Below are 13,406 nucleotides of genomic sequence, written 5' to 3'. Positions count from 1 at the left end.
TTACAGAATCATTTAGAAAAAGTCTAGCCAACAGCTCGCCAAATCAGTTCATGAATATGTACAAAATCTAGTGAATAATTACGTGACTTTGCGTCAGAATCTTTACACTCTAATTACTAAGTTATACCAAATTTATGATTATTAGTCTGTAATGACTGTCAACATTTCTGATGTCAAACGTCAATGTCTGTGGTATAGCGTCTTGATCGTTTTTATATGGAGTCCTCATTGTCTCTGTTTGGAGGTCTCCCTAGTCTTTGTATGAATCTGTGTGGCCATACCTTGGATGGTCACAAAGAACAAGAATAAGAAATAACCTACAAAGTACATAATAAAAAAATTATTTACAAAATGCAACACACAAAATCCCTCCATCTGTCCAGTAGAAACTGAAAGAAATGGTTTATTCATCAAGGTGACAAGAAATAAATTTATGACATGACAAGAGAAAAATCATCACCTTCCAATTAACCTCGTGCTGGAATCGGCACTGCATCACTAAATTACAATCATGAAATAGAAAAACACAAGATAAATATTAAATTGACTTATGTTACACTACTATTTACACATTCATAAAATATGGCAGATACTCTCGCCTCTTGGCGTAAGAGTCATTTCGCTCTGGAAAGAAAAAAGAAATCGTTTAACGCACGACATAATTATTTAGGCCATAGCTCGGTGTTTTTGTCATGACCGACTGTTTCTGGAACGTCTTTCTTCCCGCGACCCTTAACGGTAAGCGTGGTACGCTCCGATCTGAAAATATCGTCTACTACACAAAATTACGTCACGTTGCAATGGAGAAAACTTCCGTTGCGATCATACTTCCTGTAAGAAATGCAATAAAGTCAACCTTAACAACAATAAGAAGAGAAACAACACTATCATTCTTACCATTCCACAATTTCACAGAGCAAAAAAAAAATTCTTGGCACTCATTCATCACACAATTCAACACTTTGCTGTGTATTTGTATCAGAAACCCTTTCGTGACTCATAGCTATGTCTTAACTTTACTGTGACTTAGATTTTAAGTAAGTGTGTACTCTACCTTAACATTACTGTGACTTAAATTTTACGCAAATGTGTATAAGCTATAATTTCCTTCATAGAATAGCGTTGTGGGTTTCTTCGTTTAGAAGTATATCTTTCTTACCTTCTCTTGTTCTATAAATGTCTGCAAAGTGCTCCCTCATTGTGTCACACTAATTATGAGTGGTCCATAAATCCTAATACACCTTACCTGGCAAACTAATAAACACGAAAAATCCACATAAATCATCACTCTTCAAACTACCACATAAATCAGAACAAGTGTCAGTTCGAAGGTTTCCTAATTATACTATTACCCATCAAATATACCTTCTCAATTCAGAGCCACTTATACACTATATTTTACCGGAAGATAATGTCCACAGTTTCTGTTATTTCATGTTATTTCTCCCTAAAAACGTACATAGTTATTTCTTGCATTTTCCTTTAAATAAGTCACGAAAATTTCATTCTTTCAGTGAACAATCGCAAGATGTCAACAGCTGGTATAATCCTCTCGTCAGAAATGTCCTTTGCAATGTTCTCATTATCTCAAACAATACAAATCATTCATAATCATTCATTCTTGGTCTTTCACACAGGATAGATTGATAGTAAAAGATTAATAGATAATCAGGTTAGTCAAAGATTATGAAACAGTACTGAAAACTAAAATCGGGAGATTATATTGTAACGGCTGGGGCACCTATGCTTGCCAAACATATATTCACTAAGGATCAGTCAACCCCCTAGGGCCTTGAAAATTGTAATGTGTGATAAGTGATGAAGACCTCGCGATTTATGTGTTCGTTTTGTCTCAAGTTTCACAGCGTTTGTGTGTGCAATGCGTCGTATACGGAAGGGTCCTTCATACACCAAGAAAAGCTTCCTACTCAAATATTTTCCCTTATGAGATAGTCGATGTGATCCAAGCAATACTTTTTGACCTACTTGTAAATTCTTGACGTTGACTCGTGGATTATGCAGCTTCTTTCTTCTGTCTGCAGCTTTTTTGATGTTCTGTAATGTTATACTTACCACTTCATGGTGTTTTTGCAATAGTTCATCTAGTGTCTGTGGTCTATCGGTTTCAGGTTTGATTACTATGTTAATTTGTCTGGAATCAAGAACCAGTCTAACGGAATTATCCCTTTTCGTAATCACGTGTAATGGGCTGTTATATGAACTCACAGCAGATTCGATGATACCCTGCTCTAACATGGATTGTATTTCCTGTTTGACTTTGTCTCTGTATGTCAATGGGATGACGTATGGTGGTACAAAAAATTTATTATGTTCCTTGACCTTGAATTCATAAAGAAAGTTACGTATTGTTCCTGTCTTATGAGAAAAAACTTCACAATTTGTTTGTAATATTTCAGATAACTCATCAGTGCCTGCATTAGTATCTACTTCGTCTCGGTAAACTTTCCTTTTAATTAATTGTTCTGTACTAATGGGTTGTTCTGTTTCACAGTAAAACGTAGTGATGTTATCTGTGCAACTATTAGACAAATTCAGTGATTGTTGTGCCTCAAGAGGAAAGAGAAAACGCAGATAATTCATTTCCTCATCCTCCTTTGTTAGCCATCTTTGAAATTTAAGCCTAACTAGCATTTGATTTACTCGTAACATGACTTCAGCATTACAAAAGTTTAACATTGCTTTATATTCACGTAGGAATTCCACACCCAAAATCATTTCTGTTGATAAAAGAGGGACTACTGAGAAATTTGCAGAAAACTCGTGTCCTTGACACCTGAAAACTAAAGAAGTCTGATTTCGTACGTCTACACTCTTTCCTTGGGACAAACAGATGCCTGTTCACACTTCTTAAACATTGTCTCGCTAATTACATTCACAGGGCTGCCAGAATCAAGTACAGCTGAAAGTAGAATATTTCCTACCGAGATTTTTATAATTGGATGAGCATACATAATTTCGCTGTTATCATTTTCTTGTAATAATGTGTCCTCCAGTCCAACAAAGTTAACATAATTTGTTTGTCGGCTTTCCGCCGCTACAAACGGTTCGTTTGTAGTCCTTGTCGCTAGTAATTGTTGTGCCGGCTCGTATTGCCGCCAATTATTGCTTGAGTTGGGTGGTCTGATTTCTACATTGTCGCCACGCTCTAAATTGGAGTTTCTGTGATACTGCCAATTTTGATTTGTCCCCTCATCATAACTGTTTTGGTTCTCATAATTAATATGACTATAATTATCACGTGGGCTCGATGCTCTGTATTCTGCTTAAGCACCGCGTTCCGAATTGTAATTTGCGTGTCCGCGCCAATTTTGATTGTCTCTACCACGACCATTCCTTCTAAAATAACTTTCATTTCCATAACGCCTTTGCTCTCGCGGTCCGCGATCTCTATTACTGTACTGAGAGTTCCTATGATCATAAAAATCATTTCTCTGGCGTCTATGATCTGTGTAATTTGCGTGTCCGCGCCAATTTCGGTTGTCTCTACCATGAGCATTCCTTCTAAATAATTGTCATTTCCATAACGCATTTGCGCTCGCGGTCCGCGATCTCTATTACCGTACTGAGAGTTGCTATGATCATAAAAATCATTTCTCTGGCGCGTATGATCTGTGTTATATGGTTGATGCCGCATATTGCGCCTATCTTCTTCCGCCCTGTACGCGTGAGGTCGTCCGAGTTCCATACACGTTTACGGTCACGCCGCGGATTATTATTTTCCCAATACTGATTACTATTATCTCTTTGTGTGTTTTCATAGTTGTCAAATTCTAATTCTTGCAAAAGAGCTTGGAATGCCTCCAAGTCATCTTTGCACCTACCTGCCAAAATTATGTGGCGTAATCTGATCGGCAGTTTTGTCAAACAGATACGAATTAATTCCGACTGACTGTACGGATTCGTTAAATATCTGTTCATGCGCATCATGTTTTCAAAATATTGCACTGGAGTTGAAAATTTCGACTGCACATAACTTTGCATCATAATGATGTAATGTTTTACACGGTCTTGTGTAGTCTTTGACCAGTAAGCAGATAAGAATGCGTGATAAAAATCACCATATGTGTGACATTCAGGTACTATTGAGCGCATTCTTGTTGCAGGCTCTCCTTCAAGATAACTGCAGAGGAATTCCAGTTTGTGGCCAATTGGCCATGTTGGTGGTAAAGAATTGTCAAATTGTTGTAACCACTCTCGAGGTTTGGATTTCGTGACTAGCATTCCGAAAAATTTTAAATTTCCTAACTGTGAGAAAATGCTTATAGTCAAACTCGTCATTTTTCTTAGCGAATGAGTTTTCTTTTACAGTATGACTCACGTTTCCTTCATTACGTCCCGCAAACGTGTCATCTCCACGAGAAAAGTGGTCGGCATTTCCATAATTAACGCGCTCATTGTCGTTACCAATTTGGTAATTATCGGATCTACCAGTGTCATTGCTGCGATCGATCTTTTCTTCGATGCTGGCAAGCTGTTCCTGTATATTTTTTACGTCACGTTTGTTTTGCTAATTAATTGCCATCTGCCCTTGTTTAAAACGTTGCAGAGACAAATTCTTCGGTATCCGCGATCGGTACCGGCTGAGTGTCATTTGACCTCGTATCTAACCCGCTGCTCAGTTCCGTCACTTTCATGGGTAATTCATCTACCTGTTTAGCTACTGTCGTTAATTGAGTTTCTATCTTTGAAACTTCATTGGTGGTCTGTAATTGCTATGACTCAACATTTTTCGCCAATTCCTCTACTTGCAGTTCTTGTTCTGACGTCTGTCGTTTCACTTCAACAATATCAACATTTTGTACGTGATCAAGTCGGGATACAAGATTGTTAATATCTTATTTGAATTCTTCACGTAGCTGACTTTTCAACTGACTGGTCATTTCTTCAAATTTACTATTTAAATTGTCATTCACCTCACCCTGAAACAATGTGAGATTATCGTTAATTTCGTTCTGAAGCGATTTGAAATTCTTTGCATTGTTGTTGTTAAATTCAGTAAGTTTACTCTCCTGTCTGTCATTAAATTCAGTGAGTTTACTCTTAAATTCAGTGAGTTTACTCTCCTGTCTGTCATTAAATTCAGTGAGTTTACTCTTAAATTCAGTGAGTTTACTCTCCTGTCTGTCATTAAATTCAGTGAGTTTACTCAGTAATAATTGTAAAACATCATTACTGGGGGCAGGGACTACAACGTCACTCTACTCTGTTAAAGCAGAAGCAGTACCTGCATTTCCACTAACAGAAGGAAAGGCAAAATTACTCCGCTCTATCGGAGTAGCAACCAGACCTGAATTTCCACCGAAAGTGGGGAAAACAAAATTACTCTGCACTTTTGGGGCGGGAGCAACCCTGGAATTTCTCATAATGAGTTCGGTTTGCGTCACTGTATTGTCATGTCCTAAGTTGCGTGTAGCAGACAGTTGTTCATCACGCATTGTTGGCAAATGATCGCCTACATTCCGATTCTCCGCAGTGTTGTTCGAAAATTCCCGGATCTCAATATTTTCAAAAGAATTTTCTACTCTCTGTTCCGAATTTTCGGAAACTGCGTTTGAAACCGCTCCTACATTCATGTTTGCAACCGTATCTACGTTCGCGTTTGCAGTAGCATCTGCATTATTTTCCATTTTCTTTTGTGCTCGCGTCTTCATTGTCGCAATACTAAAATACACCGGTATCCTAAAAATTCCACTGTTCAATTAACTATTACACAATGCACCAACAAATTCGGAGACAAAACTGCTAAAATAAAATACGACTCATCCAAAAAAAAAAAAAAAACGTATCCTGGCAGGCATGTCGACAGATGAAAGTTGCGTGCTCTATCTCGTGTTTTCTACTGAAAATCTCGTGCTTGTACTCTTGTTAACTTTACTATTACAGAGATCGCCAAAACTTTATTCTTTTTTTTATTGGTCCTGTACGCAACAAATAACTTACTTGGTCTTTCTGCTGCCACTGCTTGATCTGCTGCATTCCATGTTCTGTATGGCGGCTCCTGCTGTTGCTGCGGCTGCTGCTGCTTACTACAACTACATATAATTCAAGAGAAAGGGTTTGGTCAAATCTAAACTCGATAAATGATAACCCAAACAAAAAACTATATTCTGAAAGCGATTCTTTCTCATTCAATTAACAAAACGCTAGAAGCTCTTTGAACAATCGCTTCGTTTGTAAATCTGCCTCCAGTGGCATTAAAGCAATATTACAAATTAATCAAACTCTTGAGACAGACTGAAATAATTCTCAATTGAACACACAGTGAAACAATTCCCTGACAATTACAAAAGAAATCAATAACAAAAATCAATACTTAATCTAACAATGGTTTCCCTAAGAATTCACTCCTATACACAAACCCTTTTCTTTAAATTAATAAGCGTGCTGCAAATTATAAAAAATATCAACTAAATACCAAATCCTGTGTCGCTGCTGGCGGACACGGCAGTACGGCAGCTCGGCGACGATCCCTCGCCCAACACACGTGCGCACCACAGCAGGCGGGCACCTACACTGGCCTCCAAATTGCTACTAGTTAATCTGTCAGTGCGCTGCGAGGCGCGACAACTATATCTTAGACTTCAGAGCTTGTGTATGCGCGCTGTAGCCAACCTTTACATCCTAAGAGAGTACTGCCAACTCTCAAGGTTATTAGAGACAATTGCTTCCGATCGACAGAGACTAAAATCCCCGAATTAAACAGAATATACGATTTTTACAGTGACTAGCCTGTGACATTTGCAGCATTTATCCAACGCTGGTAGCGAAGCACAGAGACAGGAAAATCATCTATTTGTCCTGTCCTCATTTTCGTTGAACTATCGTTTTGTAAAGCGTGTCCTTGTTTAATACAAGACCTTTGTTATTGCGCAGCCACAATAACACAGAAAAAGATTAGTTTTTCTCTTGTTGTGTCGACATCATAGAGTTTTATTCTCACAGGTAGCGACAGATATTCTCTGTTACGCCTTTCGTTGGCAACGTCGTCATTGCATAAGCAATAGCTACAATCGTTTTCTTAGACGTTTACAGTTGAACTGAAGATGATCAATTGATGGAGACAGTGTACAAGTATAGAAACAAACAATTTTGAAATGGTGCTTGCTCTTTCTGGCGATTTAATTTCTACAGCGTGGTGCTTGGTGGGATAGAGGCTGGAGACACAACATCTAAAATACAACATTGATACGAATACGAAGATCGACAGAAAGCATTAAGGTTATTGACGTCAGAATATCTTAAGAAAATTCTCAACAAGTTGACATCGGATGAGAGTAAATTAGTTCAGGTAGTTTCGAGCCACTACACAGCACCAAATGTGTAGGTACGCTGCCTCTAAGTAGTCCAACAAGTAGAATGCAACGTTGAGTCTGGAACAGACCAACTGTTACATTGGCGTCTCCCGTCTCGTCGCCGTAACATACGTAATCGGCATACAGGTCGCTATCGACGGTCGAATCTGATCATCTGAGGGCTTCTGCACGATACGGTGTTGCAGGCATTCTGTACGTACATGGCCTACCTATCCACATTCGGAGCAGGTCCTCGGTTGACCGTCGTAAGTAATTATCGCCCGGCAACCGGCGATCGTGAGATACAAAGGTATATGGCGGTGCAGTTGAATACGGACCTGACGCACCCCGTTATGGCAGGGTAAGTTTCGAAGGTCTTCAATTTTTTGGACCTATAGTCGAGGATTGCGCCATAGGGTCGAAGAGAAAGGGTGATCAGATCCGTTTGAACTCCAAATGGTAGCTCAAACACCCGCACATTTTGCATTTCCAGTCCATTACGTTCAGGTGTTACCACATCCACGTTTTCGTCAGAGTGGTAGAGTCTGTAACCTTCCATTGAGCATCTGAGAAGTTTGTCACAGACCTCATCGCCAGTGAACTTAAGATATACAACGCTGGAGACGATAGACAAGTGGATACCCAACAGCTCTTTCGGGTCAACATGTACCACGTCTCTAAAAATCTCCCTACTTCGTGGCCTCGGGTCTACGTTACGTTGCTTCAGACTGCAGCTTTATCGTGGCTTTCCGACACGAAAGAGCCATCGGATGTCAGTAACGTAACGACGACATTCAACACAATCGCGGTGGCGCGGTAAACAACAGACCCGAAAACGCGACACGGGGCGGCCGGGACGTACTGCACCGTTCCACAGCCAAAGGCCGACTGCCATTTGGCTATCCGAGCACAACTCACGACGCGACCCAGACTTCCATACGTCGTCAACCATGTATCTACAACCTGTACTTGTACATCCATTATGTACATTACCGTAGAGGGGAGATATTTTACTTGCATGTCACTCGCCCGGTGTCGGCGGATACATACGATATTGCAGTGCCTGTGTTATTCCGAATTACAATTCAATGTTTCTTCGGACATGTATGTATTTCCTGGAATGGTCCATGTTGTACTAGCTTTACCCGTTGCTACTATGTATGTTTCACAGATCTGTTTTCCCTTAAAGTGTTCCCATGAGCCGGCCGGGGTGGCCGAGCGGTTCTAAGCGCTACAGTCTGGAACCGCGCGACCGCTACGGTCGCAGGTCCGAATCCTGCCTCGGGCATGGATGTATGTGATGTCTTTAGGTTTGTTAGGTTTAAGTAGTTCTAAGTTCTAGGAGACTGATGACCTTAGAAGTTAAGTCCCACAGTGCTCAGAGCCATTTGAACCATTTGTTCCCATGAATATTCTTATTTTTATAGCTTGTAATCAGTCTGACCTAACTGCATACATTGCACTGAAAATGTTAGGTTATGTGCAGAAGGAACAGATGTAGCGGAAACATCAAGAATGGTGAGTTTATTATGTTGGCCACACGCGACGCGAGGCGCTAGATATGCGGCTGTTGGGCGCTGTGATGTCACCAAGGGCAAGGCCTATAATAAGCAACCCTTTTCTTCCTGCACGCTTTATCCCAGTGCGAGGCGTGGCTGCCTATTGTTCTGCAGCAACTAAAGCTGACTTTGCACTTCCTCTCTGTGCCTAACAATGAAGAGGACGCTACATACTATCAGATAAATCTGAAATAGTGATTCAGGTGATCTGGAAGTAGCTGCGATGAAAACTGCAGATGCAGCCTCTCTTCCTTCGAACGTACTGTGATAGTATTGGTAGTCATTTAAAAGTAAAACTAAAAAAAAAAACATTCCGGAAGATGACTGACAATTTTGCGTTATTACACTTAATAACAGACACGGAACGAGCAATTTTCGAAACACAATTTCTTGTAATGCTATCATTTGACTGATCCAGGTCATCATCAATGGGTAACGACTAATTTTCTATGAACTACAATTTTAACGGTAAGAACAGAAAAGGCGCAAATGAAATTACGTCTGTAGTATACAACAAAGAGAAAAAAAATGGATAATTACAGACGTGATATACACAAGTACCATTTATCCGCAGTCACTTTTCTTTTCTTCATCAGTCCTCCGACTGGTTTGATGCGACTCACTACGAATTCCTCTCCTCTGCCAACCTCGTCATTTCAGAGTAGCAATTATAACTTACGTTCTCAATTATTTGCTAGATATATTCCAATATCTGTCTTCATCTGCAGGTTTTGCTCTGTTCTGCTCCCTCTAGTACCGTGGAACTTATTCTCTGTTGTCTTAAGAGATGTCCCGTCATCCTATCTCTTCTTCTTATCAGTGTTTTCCATATAACCGATACTGCGTAGAACCTCCTCATTCCTTGCCCTGTCAGTAAACTTAATTTTTGCCATTCTTCTGAAGCACTACATCTCAGATGCTTCGATTCTCTTCTGTTCCGGTTTCACCACAGTCTATGGAAATGAAATGAGCGTATGGAATCGTTCGCCGGGAGGAACCATTTGGGAAAGGAGGAGGAGATTAGTGTTTAACGTCCCGTCGACAACGAGGTCATTAGAGACGGAGCGCAAGCTCGGGTGAGGGAAGGATGGGGAAGGAAATCGGCCGTGCCCTTTCAAAGGAACCATCCCGGCATTTGCCCGAAGCGATTTAGGGAAATCACGGAAAACCTAAATCAGGATGGCCGGAGACCATTTGGGGAAGTTCGGCCGCCAAGTGCAAGTCTTATTTCAGTCGACGCCACATTGGGCGACTTGCGCGCCGGAGATGAGGATGAAATGATGACAACACAACTCCCAGTACCCGAGCGGGGAAAATCTCCAACCCGGCCGGGAACCGAACCCGGGCCCGTTTTGCATTGGAGGCGGGCACGTTACCACCCAGGTCAGCAGGCGGACACCACAGTCTATGTTTCACTTCCATACAACGCTGTGCTCCAAACGTAATTCTCACAAATCTCTTCCTCAAATAAAGGCCTATGTTTGATACTACTAGACATCTTTTAGCCTCGAATGCCCTTTTTGTCCATGCTAGTCTGCTTTTTAATTCTTCCTTGGTCCGCCCGTCGTGGGCTATTGGCTGCCTAGTTAACAGAATTCCTTAATGTCACCTACTTCGTAATCTCTAATTCTGATGTTAAGTTTCACGCTGTTCCCATTTCTGCTACTACTCATTAGTTTCGTCTTCCATCAGTTTACTCTCAGTCTATACTCTGCAATCATTAGACTTCTCATTCCCTTCGACATATCTTTTAATTCTTCTTTACTTGCACTGAGCATACCAATGTTATCAGCGAAATCATTGATATCCCTTTTTCTTGAATTTTAATCCCAGTTTCTTTTATTACCCTCATTTTTTCTTCGATGTATAGATTGAAAATTAGAAACGACTGGCTACATCTCTGTCTTACACCGTTTTTCCGACTTTCCAATCAGCACCACTCACTGACTCTCGTCAAGGTATGAGGCAGGTGTTACTAAACTTTTCATGACCTTTCTATGCAAAATGTGTGCATGTAGATTATTAGGAAGAGGGGAATTTTTAGGGGATTTTAAAAGGCATGTGTACTGGACAGACAAATATCCTAGTATAAAATCAAACAACGCATGGGTAAGCTTGCAATATGACCACGTACCTACGGTAAAATATTTTTTAAAAACGCGAAAAAGACATAAAATCCATTAAAATCGACGAAAACCTGGTAGAATTACGAAAAATGGATGGGAAATATATAAAATTGAGGGAAATACGACGAAATATGTAAAACCGCGAAAAACTTGCGAAATTACTTAAATTCACTTAGAATACATTAAATTAGAGAAAAAGTACCACGAAATGTGGGGAACTCAGGATGGTTGGGAGCACCGAGTCTCTCAAGATCGAGAAAAACTTTAAAATTATGCTCTGGCTGCATTCACTTTTAATCTTCCCCCTCCCCTTGTAAACTACGTGGGTTTTCGTCTATGGTCCAAAGCACGCTAACACGACAGTACTGGCGAGCCCCTGCAACACGGCTACTACTGGTAACCCCAGATGCTCGACCCCCCGAAAAAGAGGCAGTCGCAGGGAAACCGTACTGTACACAGCACGCAAACCAGCCACACACAACCCCTACGCTGTGAGCCGATCTATGACCGATCGCCCACTAATGTAAGACGACCTTGAACTGTTACAGGGACGCAGCAGCTGCAGCAGGCCCTACAACGAGCACCCACAACGACACAGGTAACGATGCACGATACCTCGCACTAACATAACCACACCTTGCATGCACTGACGGAACTAGCAAGCCGCTACTGCCCTTACTACCTGTCCTACTGTCGCAGAGGTCTTTTTCCCTTGGCGCTTGCCTTGGCACTTTTTTTTTTCCTCTGTCCTTACAACCGCCACCCTTCGATCGCTTTCGTACACTTTCTATCTCCTGATGGACCGTGATAATGAGTAATCTTACCCAGACGCATGGATAACATCACAGCCCACATCCTGTGACTACTGATTCAAAAACTAGCATATTATACAGAGGTGACAGTAGAACTTTTGGTTTGGTCACCACGTTGGTGTGGGCGTGGAGGGGCCCCATCCTTTGTTGTGGGTTTTCGTAACACGCACTCCAACAAAGGCACATATGTGTTATACAGAGGCGTCATATTAAACAAGGCAAGATACATGCATCGTGATCCATAACTGCTTTCTCACACATGCAGTCGAATACACACTTATCAAAAAACGTTCTGCATCACCTCGGTTTCGAGAGTTCCGGAACCTCTACAGAAAATTGGAATAGAGATCAACATAAAATTAATTTTCGCCCTTTTTATTGCTCATCAAAACCACTCATATCATGTTGTACCACCATCCAGCGAGACCTTCAGAGTTGGTAGTCCAGATTGCTGTATACACCGGTACTTCTAATACCCAGTAGCACGTCTTCTTGCACTGATGCTTGCCTGTATTCGTCGTGGCATACTATCCACAAGTTCATCAAGGCACTGTTGTCCAGATCGTCCCACTCCTCAACGGCGATTCGGTGTGGGTTGGTGGGCCACGCCGTCGATAAACAGCCCTTTTCAATCTATCCCAGGCATGTTCAGTAGGGTTCATGTCTGGAGAACATGCTGGCCACTCTAGTCGAGCGATGTCGTTATCCTGAAGGAAGTCATTACAAGATGTTCACGACGGGAGCGCGAAATGTCGTCCGTGAAGAGAAATGCCTCACCAATATGCTGCCGATATGGTTGCACTATCAGTCGGAGGATGGCATTCACGTATCCTACAGCCGTTGTGGTGCCTTTTTTGATGTGTGTATATTTTTCCGAATTACGGCCGGTTCTCACAAACAGTGTTATTCCTTAAGTATTAAGTAGAAGAATCATTTCGTTTATCAGACTTACACCATGCCCTAGAGTGTTCTGTAGGAGAGTGGATCGATGTCACATATATCACCTTTAATAGTGTGAGGTGGATGTACTCGAGAGATCTTGTGTTAGGATGAAATTGCTATATTATTCTACACATGATCAAAACTATCTGACAAGAGACCAGGACTCCTTTGTGCTAGAGGAATGCTTCCTGAGCTGTGGTGATGCTTCTGTAAACAGCAATAAGACTGTTGCTTCCCCATTCTCTACTGATCAGGGTGCTTACTCGCTTGTAAGATGTTGCTGCTTCTGCGTGTGCATTTTCCTGCAGCAGCAGTGTGTGTGTGTGTGTGTGTGTGTGTGTGTGTGTGTGTGTGTGTGTGTGTGTGGTACCTCAATGTATCAGCTATTGAAAATATACAAGTCTGTTTTTCTTCGCTCTGTTTCCTAGTGAGACATAACCGCATCCGTCAAAACCGGTACTACTACTATTACCAATTATATGCACGACTGACATGGGAAGGTGTGATTGAGGGTACGTACGTTTCCAACTTAAAAAGATGTATAAAATCCATTACTTCGTAAGTGACAGAACAACAGTCTCCAGACATCGTTCTAGTTGGTTTATAAGCAGCTCGAGCTGTGGATACACACTGACAATGCCTTCCTAGGATAGG

The sequence above is a fragment of the Schistocerca nitens genome, chromosome 2 (assembly GCF_023898315.1).
Source record: "Schistocerca nitens isolate TAMUIC-IGC-003100 chromosome 2, iqSchNite1.1, whole genome shotgun sequence".
Taxonomy (NCBI): Eukaryota; Metazoa; Arthropoda; class Insecta; order Orthoptera; family Acrididae; genus Schistocerca; species Schistocerca nitens.
The sequence above is the reverse complement of the archived record's forward strand: the minus strand, read 5'-3'. Positions refer to the sequence as shown.